Source organism: Natator depressus, chromosome 2, assembly GCF_965152275.1.
Source record: "Natator depressus isolate rNatDep1 chromosome 2, rNatDep2.hap1, whole genome shotgun sequence".
Lineage (NCBI taxonomy): Eukaryota > Metazoa > Chordata > Testudines > Cheloniidae > Natator > Natator depressus.
In genome coordinates, this window is record NC_134235.1 from 256,280,070 (window position 1) to 256,306,999 (window position 26,930).

Genomic DNA, 26,930 nt, shown 5'->3' on the forward strand with positions numbered 1-26,930 from the left:
TAATTGCTTGCTGGCCTCTGCAGGGCAGCCTACCATGTCACAACATAATTAGCAATCCGATATCAAATCGATAAAATATGTTAGATCATACTCCTGGCCAAAGGGAAGTGTCCCAGTGCACACTCTGGATAGCTTTAAAATGATCCCCTTCTACACAATGAAACAACGCAGTCATGGAATTTAGCCACTGTGAACAGCGCTGTTGGATTATTTTGCCATTAACCAGCCTTAAAGATGTGGCCTGCCACCAAAAAGGTACCCAGCAAAATAGACAGAGGACCAATACATACTTAGCTATTTGGTTACCATTTATTCAATATGTTGTTCGCAGAAAAATGATAAACGACAAAAACACCAGATCGTTCGTGGGCAAACACTTTTCACAAAGTGATCACTCCATATCTGATCTTTCCATACTTGTCCTCAGGGGAAACCTGCACAACACCTTCAGAGAAGGCAAGCCTGGGAACTTAAATGTATAACTCTGCCATGGACATAACAGAGACACTGGTGTTATGGCTCATTACAACAATTTGTAACATGCCCCAAAGCCTGCTACCGTTAACTGTCCACTTCAGACCCTTTATGCATAACAATCTAACCCCCAATTACCCATTTCATTTCAAGTGACCACCTCCCACATTAACCCTTCTGCTTAACAATCTGTCCCAACCTGTATTTATCTCAAGACTCATGTACACTAGGAAATTAGGTCGGCATCACTACGTTGCTCAGGAGTATGAAAAATCCATACCCCTGAGTGGCGTAGTTAATCTGATCTAAGGCCTGGTCTACACTAGGACATTTGATAGTTACAGCGCTCAGGGGTGTGAAAAAATCAACACCTCTGAGCAATGCAGTTAAACTGGCCTAACCCCTGGTATAGACAGCACTAGGTCGATGGAAGAATTCTCCCATCAATCTAGCTACCGCCTCTTGGAGAGGTGGAATACGTACACAGATGAGAGACTCCCTCCCTTTGGTGCAGGTAATGTCGACACTGAAGCATTTCAGCTGCGCAGCTATGCCACTGTTGTGTTTTAAGTGTAGACAAGCACTCAGACACTCTGCTTTCTTCCCCAGATCTGAAGAAGAGCTCTCAGTAGCTTGAAAGCTTGCACCTTCTACCAACAGCTGTTGGTCCAATAATTATCTTGCCTACCTTGTATCTCATTTATTCAACACTCAGACAGAGAATATTCACCTGCAAACAAACCAACCAGCACACCTGTCCAATTTTTGTGAATATTAGCATTTGATACACATGCCTGGACTATTAAATATGTGTAATTAGAGAGTTCACTCAGTTTAACAAAATCACTAGGAACAACATGTCATGGGTGTTGTAATGATGCTTATACTGTAATAGGGTAACACCATGTTAAACAGAGAGGTGATGACTATATTATTGTATAATGTCTTTAAACAAAACCTCGCTGTTGTAATGATTCTTTTGTTGCTGATATATACATTACAAGGATTTGTAACCCTATAAAAACTTCCTAACTAAACAAATCGTATAAAAAAGGTGTCCTGATTAGAATCGCTGCACAGCTGGTGGACACAGCACATGCAAGGCTGTGAAAGAAATTGCAGATGAACTTTAATTATCCGATGAAGTGCCTGGCAGCTAGGGGTAGTCGCCATGGGGGGCCAGGATCAATTTGGTGCAGCACTGCCTGCTAATCAAGATTACTAGGTTTTCCACCACTGCCAAAAATAAATAACACTAAATCCACATGAAGGGCTCAATCCTGAACGGAGGGGAAAACTCCTGTTGATTTGAAATGTGTCCCCAAAACAGACACAGCCGAGGCCGGAAAACACAAATGTACAGACCAGATTCTGAGAGCTTTACTCAGCCTCTTATGAAAACTCCACTGAAGTCAAGGTCCCATCCTGCTCTTGTTTACACTGATGTAAACTCCATGAATTCAGTGGGAGTTTTGCCTGCACCAGGACTGAACAGAAACTTTAGATTAGCACCTGACGGCAGCTTGTAGACAGAGACGGGTTAAGATTTATTGGGGCCCTGGGCACAAAGGACATTGGGGAGACCCCCACACCCCCCACATGGCCCCACCCCCTGCTCCTCTCTTTCCCCCCATGGCCCTGCCTCCTGGCCTGGCCGGAAGTCGGCCCATGGTAAGAGCTGCCTGGGGAGCCGGGGCTGCTGTGGGGAGCCCTGAACCCTCCACCTGTCCTGGACGACTTGTCCTGGAGGGCAGGGACACGGGCCAGGGGCTGGTCTCGGGCACCCTGGCTCCTCGCCCAGGACAGGTGGAGTGTCCGGGGCTCTCCACAGCTGCCCAGGAGGCATGGAAATAAATATCAGTGAAAATAAATGGTTCAATGCACTAAAAATGTGGCTATCTTAAAGTTTCGTCTTGTCGATAAATTGTGTGGTTTTGAATTAATAACCTTGCCGATCCTTGTGACAGTAGTTTTGGAGCCTATAGTTTCAGGTGAGTGAGTGTAGACAGCTGCAGCTGTCTGTGCACATAACACAGCGTTATGCCAGAGAACTCTGCCTAAGGGCCAAATATTGTAATAGCTGAGACATGAGGTTTTCTATTAAAACAGTGTTGTCTATTGGCAAGTGTTGGAGACTGGGAGTCAGGACTCTTGAGTTCTCTAACTAGCAGTGATAATTGATTCACTTTGTGCTTGGCTGTAGGCAATTCACTTAACCTCTGCGTGTTTCACTATACCCATGTGTAAAACGGGGGGAAAGAGAGGGGCAGTTCTGCATGGGAGAGAGGCGGAAGGAGAGGGGCTGGGGGGGGACCCAGCTCCGTGAGGCAGGGAGAAGGAGAGGGGCTGGAGGGGGGCAGCTCCACCCAGGAGGGAGGGGGAAGGAGAGGGGCTTGGAGGGCAGCTTCACGTGGGAGAAATATGCTCAGTGCTCAGCCTACCACAGCTCCCCTCTGGCCTGGCCAGGGGGCAGGGCCTGAAGAGGGTGGCGGGACCCCAGGGAGAGGGAGAGGAGGAGCGAGTGTGCAGGGCTGGAGTTCCGGCCTACGGAGGGGCCCCAATTGGCCGGGGCCCCTGGGCACAGCCCCATGGGCCTGTACGGTAATCTGCCACTGCTTGCAGAGAGAGAGGGGAGCCAACTGGTGAGGGTGCTAGCTTGGGACTTAAGAAACCCAGGTTCAATTCTCTGCTCCACCAGTCTTCCCTGGGGCAGGTCACGAAGGGCTTGTCTACACTTAAAATGCCACACTGGAACAGCTGTTGTATTGTTTCAGTGTAGACGTTACCTACACCATCACTATTAGACGGACACCTGTCACGGATGATCTAGCCTCAGTGTGGGAGGGCTGAACTAGCTGACCTCTCGAGGTCCCTTCCAGCCCTACATTGCTATGATTCTGTGTGCTAGATACAAAGAGTGGGAGTGGAGACCCAGGCACAGAAAGGGAACTAGAATTGGGGTCTCCAGCTGGCAGCCTTATTCATTATTGTGACGTAGAGTCTCTTGGAATGCTTGTGTTGAGGATAAACCCGAGCATGATATGCGTTAGTCAACCACCAGCTATCGGGCCCAATACAGGGGTAACGGGGTAAAATGTAATGGGCTCAGGGATACAGGAAGTCAGACTAGATGATCTAATGGTCCCCTCTGTCCTTAGAAATCCAAGAAAAGGCCAAGCAAACAGCATGAAAGGGAAGAGTCGCTGCTCTTAAGGAAGATCCTGGCTTTTGGTCCTGTTGACCTGGGCAGTGGATGCTCCGTGACCTGCCTGCTTTTTTATCCCACATTTCTCAGAGATGACCTGGGTTGGACGTAGAGGGAAATTAAACACCAGCAAAACATCCTGCTCCTCGTTCTCTTTGTGTCCCTGGGAGAGAAGGGAAGGGAAATCAACTGAAGGGTTTTTTTGTTCCTGATCTCACAGACGTCCTGCCGTACCAGTTACTGCTGCCGAGAATCTGAACTGCAGACAGCTCATGGCCAGCTGCAGCATTTACAAAGGTGCGGACAAGTGCCAGACAAAGGGAGTCACGGGAGCCTGGATGTGCTGCACGTCTGCCCCTGAGGTTCAGGCCTAATACACCAGTCCAACAACATGACTATTGTTAGGGGAAGTACAGGCTGAGCTTCTGGTGTCTTATCCCCTTTAAAAAGAAAAGGAGTATTTGTGGCACCTTAGAGACTAACCAATTTATCTGAGCATGAGCTTTCGTGAGCTACAGCTCACTTCATCGGATGCATACCCGATGCATACCCGTATGCATCCGATGAAGTGAGCTGTAGCTCACGAAAGCTTATGCTCAAATAAATTGGTTAGTCTCTAAGGTGCCACAAGTCCTCCTTTTCTTCTTGTGAATACAGACTAACACGGCTGTTACTCTGAAATCTACTCTGCTTAGATATCCAGGAAATAGAGCACTGTGGTGCTTAAAGTGATCAACTTTGGCTGGTGTTGGGTTACAAATCACTTTAGTACTGAATGCAGGGGCAGTGAAACCTGTTATCAATGTTGTTGTCTTTATTGTATGAGTAAAGGGGAGCAGAATTGTGCTTAACCTGTCCCAAATGAGGGGGTTACCCTCAGCTGAAAGGACCTTGTTAAGCCAGGGGCTCAAATGCCAGACCCCTGTGAAAGTAAGAGGTGTAAGGACAGTGTCCCAGCCAGAAGATGTGGACTCCCCCTAAGGGTCCCTGGTCTGCTTTAGTCTGTTTCTCCCCATTGTTCAAAGATAGAGTTAAACAGACTTCATTACGAGCCTTTTTGTTATGTTAAGTACTCATGAAGAGCTGAAATCACTTGTAGTGGGGCAGTGTTTCTGCCCAGCCTGCAAAGAGCTAAAAATCACTAAGAGACTGACCTATAGAGGTCACAGCAGAGAGGCAGGTGGCAGTAGAAGGTGACTGACAGGTGGCCAGCGGACACGACCAGCAAAAGTGGTGAACAATCAGCTGGCGGGAGGCAGCGAGAAACAGCGGCTGGCAGGGCAGCCAGGGGGCAAGAAGCAGTGGCTGGCAGGGTGGCCAGCAGAGAGGAACAGCACCTAGCGGGGTGGTCAGCCAGAGCAAGTGCTCAGATGGCACAGCAAGCCATATGTCTTCTTCCTCGGGTGGGAGATGCAGTGACACAGATGCACCTCTGAACCCTGAGTCCTCACTGACTAAGGAAAACCGCTGTGCGTGGGGTATGGTGAGGGACCAGAGAGGGGCACAGTAAAGGAACTTTTGGTTGTAGAACTCAAGAACATGAGGCAGAAGACTCTGCCCATCACACTCCGGGGTGGGTGTCCTGCTCATAGTTTTAGGTTTATGAATCTTGCTTGCAGCATTTTCCCTAATTAATGTCGGGTGACTTCCCTCCTTTCATTAAAAGTTTCTTTTCTACACTCAGACTCTGTGCTTACCAGTGGGGAAGTATTGCCTCTCAGAGGCGCCCAGGAGTGGTGTGTAATTTTCCCAGGTTACTGGGTGGGGGCTCAAGCCCGTTCTGTGTTGTATGGTTGAAAAGGAACCCCTAGATATTGAACCTACCCCCAGCTGCTGCCAGCGCCATCTGGCAGAAGGGTTACACAAACCAAGGCTCTATCCAATTCAATGAGACTTCACTAGCATGGCAAGTTACACTACTGTTAAAAAGAGACAGACCCCCTTCAGGTATTTGTCAGAGGTGTGCAAGAGCTGCCCAAGGCAGGGTTACATGCTGTGTCTGGGTCTGATCTCCTGCATTCGTGTGTCATCCGCATCCATTCTTCATTTGGTTGCTACATAACGTAATTCTGATGCTTCCTGTGTCTCCCCTTCCTCCCAGCATCAGGCAATATTTTTTCTGATCACTTTCTCATGAGAAGTCTTTCACAATTCCCAGTGTATTGTGTCCATTTATACTATCTGACACCATCTCCTAGTGGTCTTCATTTTAAAGTCATCATCATCTAAATAATCAACTTTCCTAGAAAGTCAATTGTAACTGATGCTGACGCCAAGCAAGCCAATACAAATGTTTATAACCATCCCTGGCATTAGGCTGGCAATTCTGAAACTCCAGGGATCATAACAAACCTGTCCAAGTACGACCTGCCTACATAACAAACCAAGGGCAGATAAAACTGCCGCATGACCTGCTTCAAGCAGAATACGCTACTTAGTTCCATCTCCTCCTCTTCTGAACTTTTTAAGCCTATGGATTTACAGGTGAATATATCCATAGACCTTTCTTCGTGCTGCTGTACCTCTTGGCCTTATCGCAGCAGCTCCTACACACTGCAAAGGGCTGATAGCTCTGTCTGTCGCAGATGAAGGTTGGCCAAGAACCAGAGCGGCATGATCATCCCTTGTTCTTCACTCCTTAAGTTTCCTGGGTCTTGATATTCAGATGATTTTGGCCTCACTGCCGTTGCTTCATTCTCATAGCACCCTGTGCCCTTGCTCCTGCACAGAATCACATGGAAGGCTAAGCGCAGGCTAACAGAATTCCACATATGGATTCAATGCAGGAACCACTGGGAGAAATTCCCTGGCCTATGTTAAGCAGGAAATCAGATGAGATGTTCACAGTGTTTCTTCTGGCCTTAAAGCCTATGACTATGTGTATTTGGCAACACTACCAGTGTGCCACAATCTCTCGCATGGCTTGGCGCACAAAAGAGGAGAGCAGGCGTACTGTTACTGGTGGGGGGGGGGCAAAGGGGACATTTATCCCACCCCCCTCCAAAACTCACCTTTAAGGGGCTCCAAATTATTGCCAGAAAGGCCAGAATCTGTACAAAGTTATCCAGAATTAAGCAGTGGAACGGCAGCAGATTGCAGCATCTCCATCCTTTATGATAAGTTTCAGAGTAGCAGCCGTGTTAGTCTGTATCCACATGTACTCCTTTTCTTTTTCCATCCCTTATGTAAATCATAAATCACAGCACAATACTGACCCAATAGCCAAATATTACGTGTTTTAACTCTCAGAAGCGGAGATTTTTCCAGGGGTCCAACTAGTCCCTGGACTTCTGGAAGGCTGGTGGTTTTTTAAGTCGTGACATCCAGGGCCTGCCCACTAATCACCCCCTAAATAATGGGACCTGAGAACTGGCTCTGGAAGAGAGAGCTGGGCCATAACTGGCTGTGGTGTTGGAAAATCCATGGTAACCACCAGGGCAGACTCTTCCCTTTGCCTCTCTTTGCACCTTCGGCGTCCTTCCCCCAAGAACTCCAGTGCAGCGCAGAGTTGCCCTGGGTGGTTGACTCACTTTCTCAGCTGCTGCAGTATAGACCTAGCCTAAGCCTCATCTCCTCAAATTCTGCTCCCATAGCCATGGGTGCTTCCCATGTAGGGTGACCATATTTCCCAAAGGTAAAATGGGACGCCACGTGGGGCTAGCCCCATTTCCCCCAACCCTCGCTTCCCTATGCGGGGCTGGCCCGAGCCCTGCCCCTCCCTCCCCATGCAGGGCTGGTGTCTTTGCTTGCCTGAGCCCTGCCTGCCCCCCACGTGAGGCTGGGGTGAGTTCTGCCTGCCCCCCGCCCGAGCCCTGCCTCCCCCACCAGTGTGGGGCTGGCATCACTGCTCACCCCCCTTTCCCCCACATGTTCCTCTGCACTGATCAAGTTGGCAAGAGCAAATGGGACAAAGACCCACTTTTGCCAAAAAAGTCGGGAGGGCCTGCACAGGGCTTAAAAAAGGGACTGTTCCGGCCAAAACGGGACATAGGGTCATCCTACTCCAATAAGACTGATCCACTGCCAGCTTTCACAAGTGTCACCATGGGCTTGCCAGCTACATTGTCTCAGAGAGCTGCAGACAGAGAGGCCGTGCAGTGGAGGCCTTGAAAACTAGTATCCCGTACACAGTTCTCTCTCTGTGTGAGAGTGAAACCATGGAAAATGGCTCTTGAAAAGCTGCCAAGGGCAGTAAACCAAAGCTAGTGCAGAATCAGTGAACTGTTATGGGGCTCCATCTCAAATTGATCCCTTGCGACTAAGGGAATCTGGACACGCTATCTGAAGAGCCCGGCTCTCTGCCCCGAAGAGCAGGACCATTTCCCCAAGTCATTGCTTACCAATGATCATTCACGTGTTGCAGGAGGAGCCAGGAGAGCGGCTGGTCCACTGTGCATGACATGCGCTCACTCCCTGAGGGGCAGACAGGGGCGGAGGAGGAGAACCAAAGCCAATCACACAGCGGGGAGATTCACTGCCTCCTTCCCCTGCTCCCCCAGGCTCTGCCAAGCTGAGTGGGTGGGGAGCACGAACAGCACTCAGCCCTGGGGCGAGCACAGGCCCCTGCACTTATGCGGTGATCAATCCTTGGCTGGATAACAGGGAGAGAGCATAGTTAGAGTTTCAATACAGCATTTAGCCATGGTAACCGTCTGATGCTGGCAGCTTATTGCATGGCGTCGGAGAACCACTGAGACCTAGCAGGGCTCGCTGACACCACCGAAAATATCCAGGAAGCACTCAGCAAAGCTCGCTTCCTCTCCGCCCTCCAGAAAAGGCTGTTTCAGGCTCTGCCGCGGCTGGACTTCACTCTGACTTATAGATCAGTGTCCTGCTGGGCCAAGGTCAGAGGCACTTTGGCTACCCGCGGCACTAACAGGAAACATGACTGCTGTACGGGAGAGGGCTCTCCCAGCCTGGCCATACCACAGCTCTGAGCCACCGTTCTAATTGATCAGCAGCCTGGCTGGCTCCAAGCATAGTGTAATGCCACACACCACATTTGACACCTGATTCGAAGCCCACACTCATCAGGGGGGAGCCTTTCCACTGATTTCAGTCTGCTCTGGAGCGGGCCCTTGGGTAGTAACCACGGCTGCCAGCCATGCCTCACCCCTGCTAGAGGCCTAGGCTGGGCCACGAGGGCCTTTCTGTAAGCTGGCATGCGGCATTTTGCCACATGGGCAGGCTCCCCTGGCTGTGCCCATGGCATCAGGTTGGCAGGGCCTCCTTCCTCTGTGCAACTGGAGACTCCAGAGCAGGGATACTCACACTGAGGCTCGCGAGTCCCAAGTGGCTCTGTAATGCGTCTCCTGCAGCTCTGTGCAGCACATGATATTAAAATGCTCTCTGTGATTGTTCCATCCACTATAGTGCTATATAGTCAATCCATGCACACGCCTCTGGCTCTGTTGGGTAATGCGGATTGCTAATTCGGCTCCTGAACCCTTGAGGTCTGAGTATCATGGCTCTAGTGTGTATGCACCCCGCCCCGCCACACACACGCCGCTGGCTCCAGGCTCTCTGTCGGCCGCTAGTGCACTATGGGAGAGCTGACCAGCTTTTCCCACAATGCATTGGCACAGCCGCCCTGTAGCAGCTGAGCTGCGCGTTGATACACACAGTCAGGAGGCGGAAAGACTGTGGGATGGACACAACTCACCATGTGTTTGCTGTAACCAGCTTGGGTGACAGAGGGTCATGGAGAGGTTACAGAAAGACAGCTGGACAGGCAGCGTGGAGCGCCCTTTTGTCCCTTCTGAACGAGAGCGCATGCTGGAGCCATCACCATGACGGGCTCCTCACTCAGACAGCCCACAACAGGAAATGACAAGTGTCCTCAGCAAACAAACAAAAAGCCGGCAAGGAGCTTGGATGGCTTGGGGAGGGGTTGATAATGGGGTCTAGGACCCCTCTAGTCCGGCAGGTTGCTAGCTACACTGAAGGCAGTTATCATCCAAAGGCTTTTTGGTACCCTACAAGAAACAGGCAGAGTCATTTCAGTCTGGTTCACAAGGAACAGGTGCTCACAGGATGCCCCTGTTGGCCATCTCAGCAGAGATGCAAAGGATTAAATAGAGGCTAACCTATCCTCTCAGCCCATAGGGCTAGCTTAATAGGGCTAGGCTTTTCCCCCATCCACGTGGGTCCCTGTCCTGCTGACAGACGGGAGGCTTTAGTGTCCAGGCTGGCAATCCGGCACCCTTCACTAGTGGCGCTGGATGCTAGAAAAAGATCTTAAAGACAACGACAATGGTGTTGGGGCAACATAGTCACTTTCCATTGACTGTTGCTATACTGGCAACTGAGCTGATTGGGAATTTTTCGACTAAGCTTTTTTTCATCCAAAAATGCAGATTTAATTGAAACCGAAAACGTTTCTGAGAATGTATCAGTTCCGACTGAAAGGTGTCTCAGGTCGAGGATGGAATTTCTGGTCAAAACAAGAGCAAAACCTGCCTTAGGATACCAAATAGCCCAGTGGTTAGACCACTCTGCTGGGATTTGGGAGACCCAGGTTTCAATCTGCACTCTGCCTGATTTGGGCCAGGCACTTGAATCTAGATCTCCCAAGTACCAGGTGAATGTCCTAACTAATTGGCCATTCTGGGGTGGGTCTCCCTTGTTTTTTCCATGAAAAGTTTCAGAAGTTTTCATTCTGATGAGAAATGAAACCCAGAAGCGGAAACCTTGATATTTTTCATGAAACAGAGCTCTTGTTTTAGCCCTCATTGACAGATTACAAATAAATCCCCAGCAAATATTTCCAGCCCCAGCATGCCCTGATTTTTATGGCACAAGTGCCTCCACACAGCTATGCATATTGCCCTTGCCTAGTAACAACCTAATCCATGCACACGCCTCCATTGGGGAAAAGTGTGATGGTCACCATTTTGGCTGACACCCTGGCAATTTACCTGTGGACCCCCAAAGCTAAAAAGCACAGGCTGCTACAGCTTGAGTTAGAGACCCAGGCTCTCTAACTGGCCCAGCAGCAGCCCCCTATCCTCTGCAGATTGGGCACAGAAGAAACCTTGTATCACACACACATCGGGGGAGGTGGGGTGTCACACGAGCACAAACCGTCATGATCATGTGGCCCATAGCGCTAGTCAAAAAGTTTTTCATTCAAATGATTTTCTGATGAAAAATGCTCTTCTCACAAAACAAAAAATTTTCAGGGGAAAATTTTAGTTTTGCTGGAAAATTTTCATCAGAAAAACCATAATGATGTTCCCGGCTGACCGCCAGGAAGGTTCACCTCCCGTAAGGGAAATTGACAAAAACTTTCCTGGCCCAGGTTGATCACAGAGACACTCTGCAGCTTAGCCTTCCACCGAGCTCCAGGAGCTGTAAAGGCAGAGAGCTGGAGCTCTCAGCCTTGCTCACTCCTCCGCAGCTCGCGGAGCCAGAGTCTCTCCATCTCTAGATATTAGAGGGAGGGGAAGGGGAAAAATGGGGAGACAAAGCACCCCACCTCTTTGGCTCCTGGAACTGCAGGGGAAGGGAAGGGAAGGGAGGCTGAGTAGCCAGGCACTCTGGCCAGGGAAGGTTCTGGTCAGTTTCACAACTGACATCCACAAGAGCCTTCCAGGAGAAAGGATGAGAAATTCCATTTGGTTCTTCTGAAATGGAATTTCTCTTTAAAATTTCCCACAAAAAACCTCACCTTTGACTTTTCGTCCTAATTCAAGACAATTTTTTTTTTAAGTGAAGTTTTTCCGGAAAAGGGATTTCCTTCTTCCAGCTCGTCCAAAAAGCCCTAAATTAAACACATGCTATAAAGGAAAACAATACTGGATGTTTACAGAGCGACTTCCGATCCCAAAGATTCCAACATGCGTAACAAACTGCGCTTCCCCTACCAATGAAATGCAGCCACCTCTGAGGTGGCATGCGGCAGCATTCAGCATCAACAACCAGGAAAAGTAATTAGGAGTCCCTGGTTTTGACAAAGCTTACCAAATATGGCATTAAAAAGCAGCTACTCACACCAATGTCTCAGTTCTTAGGCACTTGCAAGGAATTGACTGTTTCTCCTAAGCAGTCTGCTATGAGTGATATTCCCAAGAGTTCTAATGTACCTGGAAAAGTCTGTTCACTGTGGATTCAATTTCTCTTTTCATTAAACACTACAACTGTATAAAGAGCTGCATTATGTAAGATAAAGGATGTTAAGCAAGCCAGATGCAAATTAAACTGACATGTCTGTCATTCGGGTGGACTGATATAACGTGGCAGCTGCTTCCCCAGCATTCAGGCCCCATCTCTGTCTCCAGCAGGACTCTTCTGCCCCTCATTTTCCTCACTGTGATTAAATGTTGGAGTGTTTTTGTGTGTGTGTGCATGAGAAAGAGCATGCTGGTGTGTGATGTGGGTGTGCACGTAAGTCTGTGGAGTGCTCTGAGTGTGGGTGTGTACACACTGCTGTGCATGCATGGTGTTTGTCAGCAGGAGTGCTGCAGAGAGTGTGTGTCGTGTTCGTGCGGCACACGTGTGGTGCTGAGAGTGCACAGGAGTAGTTTGTAAGCATGACTGTTGTGGTGTGCTAACACAACCTGCTGAATCTGTGTACACAAGGTGTACTTAGAGCATCCGTGTGGAGTTCACATGCACTAAATGGGGTGCGTATGGTGTTTGTGCCAGCATTGTGTAAATGCTTGAATGTTTTGTCTATTAACCCCGCTCAAAAACAGTTTTTCACCCTCGATCTTATGCCAACTTCCCATGTCTCTGTATGGGCCGGCAGAACAGCGGAGGAGAGATTTTGTTAACAATCTACAGTTCCAAGAGAAAATGAGCGAGATCAAACAAGCTGAGAAGTAGTATCTGTCGGAAAACCTGTTCTTTTTGCAGGCAAGCTAGGAGAGCCAGGTTCTTTGGCCAACTGGAGTGCTGCTTTATGTACCAATGTGAATACTACTAGCTTGGTGTGGGTCTCTCTCGGCTATAGACACTGCAACTCAATCTCCATCATCATCATCTTATTCAGGCATTCTCAGCCAGGAGTGATGCTGCCATATTTCTGTAGGATTTCCAGAGTCTCAGCTCCTGGAATGTGCTCAGTACCTCTCCCAGAGCCTCTGCTGTACTGTAATGTAACTAATATGGCGCGTTTGAGAGAGAAATCAATTCTCCCCTGGCACCTCGCTTCCCTGTGACTGAGCTTCCCCCTAAAATAGCCATTGACAATGAAGACATCATGAGCCAGGCTCCTCCATGCCCCTGCTGGGTGGTAAAGGTTAGCTGCTATGGTTTGGATCTGTCCCTAGGTTCCATTAGGACTGGGTCGTCCCCATGTTCCTCCCTTAGGGCATGTTACAAATCTGGTCTATTTCAGATGGATTATTCTTACGGCCCTTGTGCCGGTATTTGACCCTCCCTTTGGTTTTCCCCATTCCTCCCTCTGGAGTTGGGAACTGGTCCCTTTGTGGGTAAAGTGCTGGCTACTGGCTTTGTGCCAGTTCTTCTTTTAAAGGCTGACGGCCCGTGGCTGGCTGTTTCATTAGGGGCTTGCATTATACAATCATTGTAATATCGGGCTTAACATTTCACACAGCCCCACAAGGGGGATGGCTCTGGCTTCTCTCACTCCCTGAGCTGAGCACATGGCAGACTCAGTCCCTCTGTGGAGGCTGCAGCATCCTGCGTGGTAGAAAACAGACAGGACTCTGTTATGCTGAATATACAAAGGATTCTTTACTGAAGCTGTGGGACATTGACACTAGCTGTTGTCCTCCCTGGCTCTCTACCTCCCAGCCTGACTGACAGAACCTGTGCTACCTACCATTATCACATTCGTTCTCACTAAGTCCCAGCTTGGATCTTGCAATCACAGAAGGGACTGCCACACCACATTAGACTCCTCCCCCCCCCCCCCCCCCCGGCACATATTGGACACTACAGAGAGAGGGCCAAGGACTGCACGCTGCTGTCAGACTAAGAGGGGTGCTGGTGGGACCTCCATCTTTGGGACAAGGCAGGGTGTAGTGATGTGGGGAGTTGCTGACTTTGGGCCTGACTGAGATGTCCCAGCATGCAATGGATTGGCGACATCACCGCTGACCAGTGCTGGAGCAGGGGGCTATCTGGCAGTGGAGCACGGAAAGTCAGTTTGATTTTTATTCAGTAATGGGCTGCTCTTTTAGGGTCTGAAATGTTCTCAGAGGACAAAGCAAGAGGAATATGAAGTTGAGAGAACAGATGGATAGTGACTAAAACAACTTCCTTTGGGGAAGACTCTCTGCTCCAGAACAGAGCAGGGGTACCAGACACTGCTAGCACAGTACGCACTGGGATATCCCAGCACAAGGAAATGTCAGCCATCATGGTGCATTATCTGTGTGTGCCTGGAAAAATACAAAATGTGACATTTTAAACAATCATTAAGAAGGCTGCCATAAGTCTAGCTCCCTGGGAGTATGGACGGATCCTTTCTTTGTGCCTCTCTGCAGAGACCAAGAACAATGCTTCTAGGAACAGCTGACAATGCACAACCCCACCACAGCCCACCACACAAATAAATAAATGGCTTAAAGCTACAATTAGATTAAGGTCAATCTGCATAACTAATGGTTTATTCAAACACATTCCGCCTCTTCTGTTCCTAAGTTGTCCATGAAGAGATTGCACTTTGTTCAAACTTATTTCTCAAACAATCACTTTGGAAAATTTTACTCAGAAGCTAAGCAACTTAATATGACGATCTGGGGACTGCGTCTTTACAGTCTGTGGTGTACTGAAAACTGTGTACAAATTGTAGAGCTATCACTTTAAATTTCTAAGGCATTTCCTTGCATTTCCTTTGCAGGCTAGGTGGCTCTTTAACGAACCCAAAGGCAGCACTGTTAAATGCCATTCTCCATTCACCATACAGTGAAACGTTTCTCTTGCCTCATCTGAAAGACCTTTCAGCTCAGCAAGTCGTTCTGTTTCTCCGGTATTTGCAGTACCTGTATATAAAGTGCAGTGAAAAAGTTAGTATGAATTTTCCTGGCATGTGCTCTCCAACCATAAAACAGATTATGGACTGGATGTGCCTGTTACTAGATGCTCATTTTACAGTTGTCGTGATGCTGCCAGAAGCAAAAGGATTACTTTTTAGCTGTGATCAGAGTCAGCCTGAAGACAGACAGCCTTGAGTAAGGTGGGGTGAATTGTGCCTGTGTCTTAGAGAGCAGCCTGCTTTGTCTCTCTTTAGTTTTGGTTCTTGTGTTATTGTTCTGAATTCTAAGAAATAAAGTTATATTTCACTGCAACCTTCCAGTATTTTATGTTTTATCTAATTTCTCTGTGTGTGCGTGGTGAAAATAACACTGTTGTGTGTGAGATCATGGTCTCTGTATGTATCTCTGCCAAGCTGCAATCTCCATTTTGAAAGTATAGCCTCCTGTCCTCTTTATTATCCTTGGACTGAAACTCTAACTGGGGAACTGGCAAAGGCCTAACAAAAGTGGACTGTTAAATCTGGATGGAACTCTATTAAAAAAGAAAGCACCCTAGACAAACAGCTGGCACCTACCCTTACGGTTGCTACCTTTCTAATTGCTGGTAACTGGACCCCCAAGGCTCCCCCACTCTGCCCCTTTCCCCAAGGCCCCGTCCCCATCACTTGCTCCTCTCCCCCTGCACCCACCCCCGTCACTCGCTGGATTGTCTCCACCTCCCTCGCCCCCTCAGCTGGGCTCCCTCTGCTTCAGGGCTGGGATGGGACCTATTGCGGCCTGACAAGGAGCCTGCCTGCAGGTAGGAGGCAGCCCTGGCTGAGCAGGGGCTGGCACAGGTTAATGACCCAGCACCTTTCCCCACCCTGCGGTCACCAGACTTTTGGTATCTGGTCAGTACCAACTGGATGCTGCCAGGTCCCCTTTTCGACCAGACTTTCTGGTCAAAAACCGGGCATCTGGCAACCCTAAATGGCACCCACGCACAGAAGCCAAAACCCGGATGGGTGGCAATCCTACCTACCCCGGAGAACTGATTTGTCAGGGAAGAGGTCACCTAGCAATGAGGTGACCTGCCAGAACTCTGGTCAGCTGTTGAGGCCAACCAGGGAGTCACCTGACAGAGCAGGCCGGAAGATTAAAGAGGACCAGAGCAGCTTTAGATGATGGCTCCTCAGCCATTTTTACTCCTTAAGATGAGGGAAGCAACTGCAGGAGCCAGATGAGGCAAGGGAGGTGCAGGACACCCTGCCTCCCTGAACACAGGGGAAGGGTCAGCTGGAGAGGGGAAATGCATGTATGGGGTATTATTTTTGTAACAATCTGTACATTTCTCAAACAAGTAAGTAAAGAGCACTAATGTATTAGATGCTAATGTACAAAGTATCTGTATATGCCATATGCCCCGTGAGACAGCTGAACTGTGTCCCAGAAGACTCATACCTTCGGTGGGATTGTGGGAGAGAGTATGTTTAAATTACAGGAAAAAGAACGAGGAGTACTTGTGGCACTTTAGAGACTAACAAATTATTCCCCTTGCTTATTTCCCCCCGCCCCCCCACTGTTACTCACACCTTCTTGTAAACTCTTGGAAATGGGCCATCCTGATTATCACTACAAACATTTTTTTTCTCCTGCTGATAATAGGTCACCTTAATTGATCACTCTCGTTATAGTGTGTGTAGCAACACTCATTGTTTCATGTTCTCTGTGTGTATATATATCTTCCTACTGTATTTTTCTCTCCATGCATCCAATGAAGTGGGTTTTAGTCCACGAAAGCTTATGCTATAATAAATTTGTTAGTCTCAAAGGTGCCACAAGTACGCCTCGTTCTTTTTGCTGATACAGACTAACATGGCTACCACTCTAAATTACAGGAGCAGCACTGGTTCCAGGGGCAGGACAGGGATTGCATGGATGCAGCTCTTGGGAGTGGGAAGGTGCTAGACAGAGAGCCTGCACCCAGGCAATGTGTCTATGGCCCCTGTGACTGGGCCAGTACCTGGGCTGTGTTCAGACTCCAGAGGCTTGGTCGCCTTCCAACAGTCTGCTGGGTTGCCAGCAGGGGAATTCCGGCCAGATCTATGACACCTTTAGGAACCTAAAGTCCCACTGAAGTCAAGGGGACTTAGACTTCTAAGGCCTGGAGTACACAAGCAAAGGTTGCTGGCTATACTGGTGAAAGCCATAGCAGCGCACCCTCCTAGTGCAGATGCAGTTTGTACTGGTAAATGGTTCTTTTGCCGGTATAACTTATGCTGGTTCCTGGAGAAAAATAACCCACACCACCAAAAGCATTTTTATGGCCATAAAACTGTCTCTAGACTAGGGCTTTTGCAAGGCTATAAAAATGTCACAAACACAGATCACACCTCTAAATGATACTGCTGTATCAGCAAAAGTTTCTACCATACCCTTGGCCTTAGTCACTTAAGTGCTTTTGAAAATGTGGCCCTCTATGAACAATTCTTAGTCAGTAGTTTGATTGCAGACAGCTTGTGACAGGAATTCAGAATTCAAGATGTTTTAACTGGACACAGGTCCCATGACGTTGCGGTTTGCTGAGTGGATGGAGCGTAACGTAACTCTTCGGATCAAGTTGCTAGTGCAAATACTTATGATCACCAATCTGAAATTGGCTCTCTGCATTTCTGCACTATTGACTTGAAAATCTGTTTCTGCAAACATTCCTGCCAGTGAACCCATTCACTAGAATGGTCACGGAAAGCAAACACGAATGGAGTATGGACACTGCTAAATCAATTTAGATAAGCATTCAAACCAACATTTGTTGAGGAGTTTTTCAGTAGTATACACCCAGCTGTAGCTACAGTCTTGCCCAATATGTATGCTTAAGTTCTGTGCATAGGCGCGGGAACTAGCAGTGCGGGGGGTGCTGCAGCACCCCCAGGTTTTACACGGGGCTCTGCTCCTGGCCCCACGACCAGGGTCCTGACTGCTGGCCCCACGGTAAGGGCTCTGTGCCTGTCCCTAGCTGTGGCCTCAGCCTGGGCCCCCTTCCCATCCTGCCCACGTCCTCCCATCCTGAAGCCATGGCCCTGCTCCCGGCCCCAGCTCTAGGGGCGGCAGGGGGCTTAGACAGGGGCAGTGTGGGGATGCAGCACCTCTACTTTAAAAAGTCTTCCAGAGTCACTGTGTTCTGTGCATCATGATTGGGGCACATTGGTTCTAACTTACATGCTTTTCACATCTGAAGAGATAAACTTACTGTGTTATCATCTGACTATTTTCAGTCAATTATACCCCCAAAAATCCTGGCATATAATGGTCTTTTTTCTGTCCTTTTTAAAATCTCTCAGTGGATGCTAAAGTCACCATGTGGTCCACAGTAAAACCCTAAATGTTTGTAGTGCCATATAAATAATGATCAAAAGTAGACAAATGAAAAACAAAGTTTAAGAGAGATTATATAATGCAGCCTATGATCCAGAGAGAGAAAGTCAGATTGAAAGGAGTGAAGCAAGCATTTGGTGGAAATACACACAGGTTTACAACGGAAGTGCAGATTTTTGCTGTAGGCACAATGTATGCAACCACTTTAAGAATTTTAATTGTGGCTTATTTTGTACATGGGTCTAAGCGGGAGCCAGGAGCTTTTAATACCAAGAAAGCAATTTTGTATGCAATGCCAGCTCAAACAGGAAGCCATCAGAGGGGCCATAATTAGGCAATAAGACACTCCCAGGCAATGGATTTTAGGGGATCTGTTGGACGCCTCGAGTGGTGTTCAGGGACATGAGGCCGAAGGGCATGGGACTTTCAGAGAGCAAGAAGTGCAATTATTTCCGAGGACTACGCTGGCTCAGAGTGCCTGCTTCCTCTTAGCAAGAGAGCATAGAAAGAATTCTAAAAGAAATAAAAAACGTTAGAGCTGCCCATTTTTGAGGGGCTAGAAATATACCTCTCCAACTCACGAATCACGGCAAACCAACCAGAATGTGGCACACCCATTCTCCCACCTCCATATGTGGAACAGTGTCCTGCTTTCAGACTAACATGCAGTGTAAGTCAAAAGGCATCTTCCAGCTTTCCATTTGCCTGTGTAGATCTGCTGCACTGCTGTCCTGGGTAAAGGACTTCCACAGTGGCATCCGATGCATCATGCACCAAGGGCAGACAATTGTAACCCTTTCCGCTCATCACACTGTCTCACATACAGTTTGGTGGCCTGGGATGGGTTCACGGGGTACGGAAGCGGTTGGGGGAAGGAGGAGTTGCTGGGCACTGCACAGCGGGATTGGAGCAGGATCCAATGCCTCATAGTGGGAGGTAAGAAGCCAATCAAAAACGTGCTGCTCCCTCCACATTGTCACACCAAGGGTTACCTTGGGCCCAGCTCTTCTTCGACGGGGGCAGGCTCCTTTTCCAGTCAGTGGGTAGTCAAAGCAGCGTGACTCTGGGGAACCACAGTTACTCTCAGCCAGCTGGATGAGAGTTCAGACCTGCTCCATTTGTGTGTCAGGAGAGGACGGGCCAAATACAGAGAGGAGTCTAAGTTGGCAGAATTCACCCCCCAGACCTTGCCAAGCACGATTTTGCTCTCACAGTGCTGTAGGTCAGGGGTAACATCATAAAAGCCAGCGGTGTAACTGGCACCAGCACCAGGACCTCGGTACACACCTTACAGCAACTTAGACATCACCCCCTGCCCGCCAACACATTCATCTCTGCATTTGTCCCAGTAAGTCAGCCCAACTCAGCATGACTCGCAGAGAGGGGTGTAGTAGGAAAGGCAGCTAACCGGAGAGTGTAAGAGTACATGAGGGAGACCACCCCCTATTGTAACTTACCTGTTCTCTTGCCCCATCCAGTCCATAGAGAACGCAGCCACTCAGATCAGCTCCCCTGCCCTTGGCTCCGACTGCGTCACTTCCTTTTCAAATCCTTCCTTCAGCTCGCCTGGCTCCACTGCACCAAATTCAAGCCCCCTGCAGTTCCCTTCAATGCCCTACATAATTCTGCCCCTCGCTACGCCCTGCTGGGCTTACTGCATGGGCCTGCATCCCCATCCGTTCTGCCAGCAATGCCCACTCCAGCGCACTGTCGGTCTACCTCTCCCCTGCCCTTCCCTCCACATCACCCTCTGACCCATGAAACTCCCTTCTCAAGCTGGCCCGCAAGGTCGCTGCCCTGCACTCATTAAATCTCTCCCAAAGACCCACCGCCTCCAAGAAATGAGCCGATGATGGGCCGGAGCCAAAGCCCTCTGCAGGCCACGAGAGGCCTTCCATTAACTCCAGTGGGCTTTGGATAAGGCTCTAAGGCATCCGCTTATCTGTTTCATCTCTTCACACTCGAGGGAGCTGCCCATTTAGGGACTGAATGCTGACAAGGAGAGGCCTAGAAGCACCGGCAATAAGTCTGGGGGCCGCTGTCGGGGGAGAGGAGCGGGTGACTCCGGAAAGAAGATAGGCACTTACTGACTGTTGACATTCCAGCCTTAATGTTAACTCGAGGTTATTTTTGTACCTACACACAGTGCTGCAGAGCATGCACATTACGAGACAGGCAGACACCCGTATTTACCGCTAATCTTGGCTCAACGAAGCTTCCTGTCGGGTAGAAGAGGAACATCTGTGCGGGATCTTGAAGGCAGCACAGCGCATCTGTCAAGGTGGTGGCAGCTCCCGGCGGGTTTGCAGCCGGTTTTGCACAGATAAGTATTAGCTGACGTTACAAAGTTGCTCCGTTCACCGGGACCATTTCAATCTGGGCGAACCCTCTTTAACCCTTCTTCTACTCATCACCCCCAGAGACTGCAGCGGTGATCCAGTTGGCAGAGGGGATGTCACACTCACAGCAGAACTCAGCCCTCCCTGCCCTGCAGCCTTGGATAATCATCGCACATCACAGCAGGAGGTGCAACCTGGAGGGGGAAAGACATTGGACATGGGTCTGCTGGACCACTGCACAACACTGGAGGCCAGATTCTTTTCTCCTGTACCCTGGCCTTACTTCAAACAGAGTCACTCCAGATTTACACCAGTTTAAGTGAGGCTTGGTCTACACTGAAGATTGGCCCCAGTTATAGCCCAGAGGTGTGGCTGCACCAATGCAAGCTACAGAATAGACAGACTACTGTATATTGGACGCTGTGATTTGCACCTGCTTGAAATCAGGATGAGATGCACTGGCTTATATTGGCTTTGCCTGCCTACATCAGAGCAGCCACACTAGTGGCTGAAACCCCCAAGGTGGACAAGGCCTGAGCTCCAGATCTGGACCCATCTCTCTCTGCTAAGGGGCCTGCCAAAATGCTCCTCTTGTCTAACTCAGTGCTTACGTAATGCTTTGCTGCTTCTTGTATTTTACTGCTGGAGGCAAAGGCCGAACCAGCCAGACAAGTGCAGGATGTACCCCCGGCTCCAGTTTGGCAGGCAGAGTGAGCATGAATAGGTCTGAATGAATGCTTCCCAGACAGCTAGCTGGGAGGGAGGAAGAGACCCTGGGTGTGATTATGTAAATACAGTTTGCTCCTACTTTGCTTAGATTTGCTATATATTCAGCTGATGGAGCGGTGTTTTGCTCATTGTAATCAACTTGGCTGGTGTTGGGTCACAAATTATCTTAGAACTGGATGCTGGGGTAGTGACATTGTGGTCACCAATGCCCCCCACCCAGGGTGGAAGGTGAACTCTGCAGATGCACCTCTGAACTCTGGGTCTGCACTGACCAAGGACAGCAACTGTGAGTGGGGTGTAAAGAAGGGTCGGGAACATGAAGGGTCGGGCACAGGAAGGCACATTTTGGGTTGCTGAACTTAAGAACCTGAGGGGAAAAGGGCACTGCCCAACCTACTTGGGGGTGGGTTTTTACTCATGGTTTATGTTTATGAACCCTGTTTGTGGTGTTTTCCCAAATTAATGCCAAGTTACTTCCCTCCTTTTAATAAAAGTTTCTTTTCTACACTCAGACTCTGTGCGTGTGAGTGGGGAAGTTTTGCCTCTCAGAGGCACCCAGGGGTGATGTATAAATTTCCCAGGTTACTGGGTGGGGGCTCGAGCCGGTTCTGTGTTGGAACGACGGAGAGGAACCCCTAGACATTGAACCCGGCCCTGGTTGCTGCTGTGGTTCCACCTGGCAGAAGGGTTACAGACCATTTACTGTGGGTCGGTGAGGTGGAAGGAGGAAATCATTCGCCGCACTGTGCATCAGGTCAAAGCCGAGTCTGCGAGAGGGGAGTGATCTAAGCTGGGCTCCTGCGCTCCCGTCGCTGGTCACAGGAGCGACTCTCTGCCACATTCCCATGCCAGCCAGCCTTTGAAAAGCAAGGCAGGGACGCAGCCCTTGTGGTTAGCGAGAGCTGCCTTCTCACCCTGGCGCAGGGACACCAGTCGGCATCCTGGCTGAGCCGGGAAACATCCTGACGAGAGGCAGAGCCCAGTGCTCTGAACTCCTGCCCTTTCCACAGCTCTTAGACCAGTCCTGTTCCTTTCCAGCCTCACAGCCACACCTCTCAAACAGGCCCCCACGAGATACCCCCTCAGCCACAACAGCCTCCTCTCCGTTCTCCCAGTGCACACACACAGACGTTGCCTCCCTTCAACCCATACAAAATACAGCCACTCAGGTCATCTCCCCAGCTCAACCAATTGACCAGGTCCTTCACCACTCCCAGTCCCTCCACTGGCTCCGCATCGGTTAGCCCAGCAATTTTAAGCTTCTGGTCACCCCCACTCTTACAGGTGTGTCCCTCCCTTATCCTTTAACCACCAGCCCACAACACCGCTGAGCCATATCCCCTAGCGCTCCACCCCCTCTGCACCACCTGCATTCTCACCCTTGTCGTCTCGCTTGTCATCTTCTCCCACAACTGCCTCTGCAGTCTCGTGTGCATGGTGCAAGCTCACCGCGCTCAGCCACAGAGCCTGTACCTTGCCCACACGTCACGCCCTCTTACAGACCCACTTGTCCTGTGCAGCCCCAGTGAACGTAACTTCTAAAATAACCATCCGATGAAGTGAGCTGTAGCTCACGAAAGCTTATGCTCAAATAAATTGGTTAGTCTCTAAGGTGCCACAAGTACTCCTTTTCATCTCGCTTCTCCTTCCCGTACCCTCTGCCTTATACCATGAGCTCTTCAAGGTGGGACTGTCCCTGCTTCGCTGCCTGGAAAGCACTACTACACAGTGCGCACTAACTCACAAAGAGTAACAACATTTCCTATTTGTGTAACACTAGCACATAGGGGGCCCAGCTAAAATCAGAGCCCCTTGGGGCTAGTGCTGTCCAGACACACAATAAGAGAGCGCTCCTATCTCAAGAGCTCACACTTAGCGCTTAAGCAATGCTTTTCATCTGTAGGGCTCCAAGTGCTTTACAGAGGTGGAGATCATTAGAGCTGGTTGAAAAAAAATCCCTGTTATAGGTCAGGGAAATTTTTTGAAAGAATTGTTTTGCCAGATTTCCCCAGGATATGTTTTCCAGGTTTTAACTGGAACTGAAACCTAAACATTTTTTGTTTTTTGAAAACTATTTTGGTAAAAAATAAATGAATACAAAAAAAACGAGAAGTACTCGTGGCACCTTAGAGACTAACAAATTTATTTGGGCATTCAGGGCCCCAGTTCCGAAAACCAACAAAACAGAACCAAATAGCACTCCGGTTCTATTTTGCTGGTTTTCGGAACTGGGGCCCTGAATGCCCAAATAAATTTGTTATTCTCTAAGGTGCCAAGAGTACGCCTCGTTTTTTTTTTTTTTTTGCTGATACAGCCTAACACGGCTACCACTCTAAATGAATACAGTTTAGTTTTCAATAAAATACATTGGTCAAATTTTTCCCAGTTTTTTAAAAAATAAACTAAAGTGAAAAACATTCCAAGACAATTTTGGTGTAGGTTGAAAATCCATTTTGTGTCAGAAAAATTTCAGATAGGTCTATTCAATTCTCCCCATTGTACGCATGGGGGGACAAGGAAGCAGGGTCAAATGACCCCTTACTGGCCTTGGCTGAGACCTAACCTCTCTGGACCTGATTCTCTGTTGCTCCGTGCCTGCATTTGGAAAAGATATCACTCTTGGGGCAGCCATGGACCGACCCAAAAGGCAGCCTTGGGGCTGCTCTAGCTTATGCTCCAGCTGCAATAGCTTTCTAGGGATTGTCTGCCACTTTACACTAGCGGAAGCAAAATCTTCCCCTGTCACGACTCGTCTCTTCTCTTCCCCAGCTCAGTCCCTTCACCAGGGGAACTGAGAGAGAGGCCGGACTACAATAGATCTGTTCTGGGAGCCCTACACCAACAGATAGAGCAATAGGTATTACCTGGGAGCCTCTTCCCTGCCTTTATGGCCTCATTACAATGACAGAGCAAAGAGACAGAGAACAAGGGAGAATCAGGTCCTCAGTCTCGGTTACCCAGTCTGTACAATGGGTTTATCAGCCCCAATTAGGCCCCAAGGGCCACAGGTTGAGGGGATCCTCAATTCACTAATTTCCCTGTACCTCACAGGAAGGGGCAGGAAGATCAGCCATCTCCATGGCACTGCAGCCTGCCATGCTCAGATCGAGGACATTTTAAATACCCCTCCTTACACCCTCCAGAGGTCTGTGCAGCAGATTTAAATGATCCGTAGGTCACTCCAGTAGTTAAGAGGACTCTGTCAGGTCATCCTCCCTCCTTTTGTTCGACCCATTTGTCCTAGATGCATAGATTCCAAAGCCGGAAGGGTCCATTGTGATCATTTAGTCCAGTGGTTTTCAAACTTTTTAGGCTGCCTACCTCTTTCCAAATAATGTAGCCCGTTGTGTACCCACATCTGAGATAGGGTCAAATATACCTATGATTAGATTACCAAGTCTTAGTAAATAAAGTGCATTGTCCGCCATCACAGGATTTTTCTCATGTACCCTGTGACGAGAGCTTGCGTACCACTAGGGGTCCGTGTACCCCAGTTTGAAAACGACCAATCTAGTCTGACCTCCTGTCTAACACAGGCCAGAGAACTTCCCCCAAAGTAATTGCCAAAGCAGATATTTTAGAAAAACATCCAATCTTGATTTTAAAATGATCAGTGATGCAGAATCCACCATGATGCTTGGTAAATTGTTCCACTGGTTAACTACCCTCACTGTTAAAAATTTACGCCTTATTTCCAGTGTGAATATGTTTACCTTCCACCTCCAGCCATTGGATCACATTAGACCTTTCTCTGCTAGATGGAAAAGCCCATTACTAAATATTTGTTCCCCATGTATATACTTACAAACTGTAATTGAGTCACCCCTTAGCTTTCTATTTGTTACGCTAAACAGTTGTGTCTCATCTTCAGTTTGACTGTACGCTACACTGTCACACTCTGAGCACACAGCACCCCGAGCAAGGAGAGACAGTGCTTATATACAGCTTGTTAGTAGGGGTAGGTCTCCCTCACTCTTTCTACCCCATGAATCTACATTTAAAAGTTTGGGTTAAACCTGGACCCCTTCCTTGCCCCCCAAATGTCCCCATGTGAGCGCCAATCAATTTAACCTGGGGTCTTCGTTGCCCACATCGTGCCACTGGCTGTTAGCCAGCCTGTAAATTAAAGGCCTCCAGCTAGCACCCCATCATCCTAACGACACAGTGCCACTTCAGCACCACCTGCCTTTGCTGGAGGACCCACGCCTTATGCTCAAGCAGCTTCCTCCGAGCTGTGCCTGCTACTGTCACCCACATTAACACAGTGTGGCTCTGTCCCCCTCTGCTGTGTGACCCTACCAGGGCACTGCTCCCTGCTCTGTGCGAACAGCCCTCTGGGTCAATTAGTGCTGATCCTAAACACAGCAACGTGATGGAATCCACATTGAAGATGCAACATGAAGTGAGCATCAGTTCACTCAGGTTAGGAATAGATTTTCTTCCTTTCCTTCTCCTCTGTCCTCCCCCAGCTCAAAAGAAAAATTATCAGCCTCTGCCTAAAGGTTACCAGCTTTCATACAACATCCCCTGCTCCCCCAACCCCACTCCAAATCACCTTCTAATTGCTACTGCATTATTCCACCCATTTTTAAAAACTCTAATTAAAGACACACTCAAATCAGAGAGCCTATTTTTAGAATAATGGCCTGGGACCAGCTCTGCCACAGAGACATGCTGTGTGACTTTAAACACCAGACTGATCCTCTCTGTGCCTCAGTTTACCTACCTGCAGGCAGTCATACTAACGCACCTCAGAGGGATGCTATGCAAGTTGATTTATGTCCATAGAGTGTTTTAAAGTTTTCTGTTGAAAAATGCTTGTTAGATTAGACTGTATTGCGTCTTCACTTCCTACATTCTGTGTCCCACAGAAGCCAAAGAGAAACAGTGTTTGCAGTAATACTGCTCCCTGGTTTTGCATGTCGTTCACATTAATTTCCAGCACAACATACAGAGTCAATAGACTATCTACACATAATGCAAAACCCAGTAGAAATCTTAAGAGACACATGCACTCTCTTCTCCGTCTCCCACACATGGAGACACCCTATGCACAGATATTACATTGTCACACGCATGGTGCAAAAGTCTCAAACTGCCCTCCCAGTACGTACACACACACACAATTGACCCACATACACCGCACGGACACTACACACAGATATTATGCATGCACACAAACCCCAACAAATACCTACACCTCACACGCGTGTGCTCACATACAGATGCACACAGAAAAAAATACCAAGACACACCACATAGTGCACACTCACAAACTGCTCTTCAGAGTCACATACACCACTGAGACCGTTCTGGGTCAGTCACTGCTTCCCACACTCACCAAGCCAGATCCACTGTACATCAGGCAAAACTGTCAGCAGCTACTCACCCCTCATGGCCCGTTCCTTTTGCTATCAGCCGCGATGGACCGTCCTCTGCTCAGACAGCATCACAAAAGGCCACACACACGCACAAAACCGTGGAAGGGACCAAAAAGAATCCCACCTAGCTACACAACTGTATTTGTCTGGCTCTTCACAGGAGAGGAACAGAGTCATGGGTCAAAGCTGGTACCTGACAGGAGCAAAGCACACAGCTGCGGCTACTGTATAAGGACTGCAACAGTAAAGAGCTCAGAAAAGAGGAGGGTTTGTCCAGGCTATTCACTCTATGCAGAGTTCCTCGGCTTACCCAGCACTGGGCTCCAGCCATGCACTCACTAATACATCCCAGACGTCAGGGGCAGGGGGTGGGCTCTGCTTGCTCTCTCTGGCTGAGCAAAAATGCAGAGACACTGGGTGAGCGCACAGAACACACATCTCTGGCAGGCTCGAGGGTCTGCTTTATGTTACCGGACTTGTAACATAAGTGTAGACATACCCT

General features: G+C 48.9%; 1 protein-coding gene across 3 annotated transcripts in view; it reads right to left on the minus strand.

Moving 5' to 3' along the window:
- GJC2 (gap junction protein gamma 2) overlaps positions 1 to 26,672 on the minus strand; it is a 111,283-nt gene extending 84,611 nt beyond the window's left edge. Inside the window, exons 1-2 of one of the 3 annotated variants that reach the window (XM_074946422.1) lie at positions 26,437 to 26,672; positions 20,173 to 20,512 (exon numbers count right to left, since the gene is read on the minus strand). The gene's annotated coding sequence lies outside the window, so the exon portion shown is untranslated. Of the gene's footprint in view, positions 1 to 20,172; positions 20,539 to 26,436 lie in introns of those variants that run through there. The other 2 variants (XM_074946425.1, XM_074946423.1) reach the window with 2 other exon arrangements.
- Positions 26,673 to 26,930: the final 258 nt, after the last annotated feature.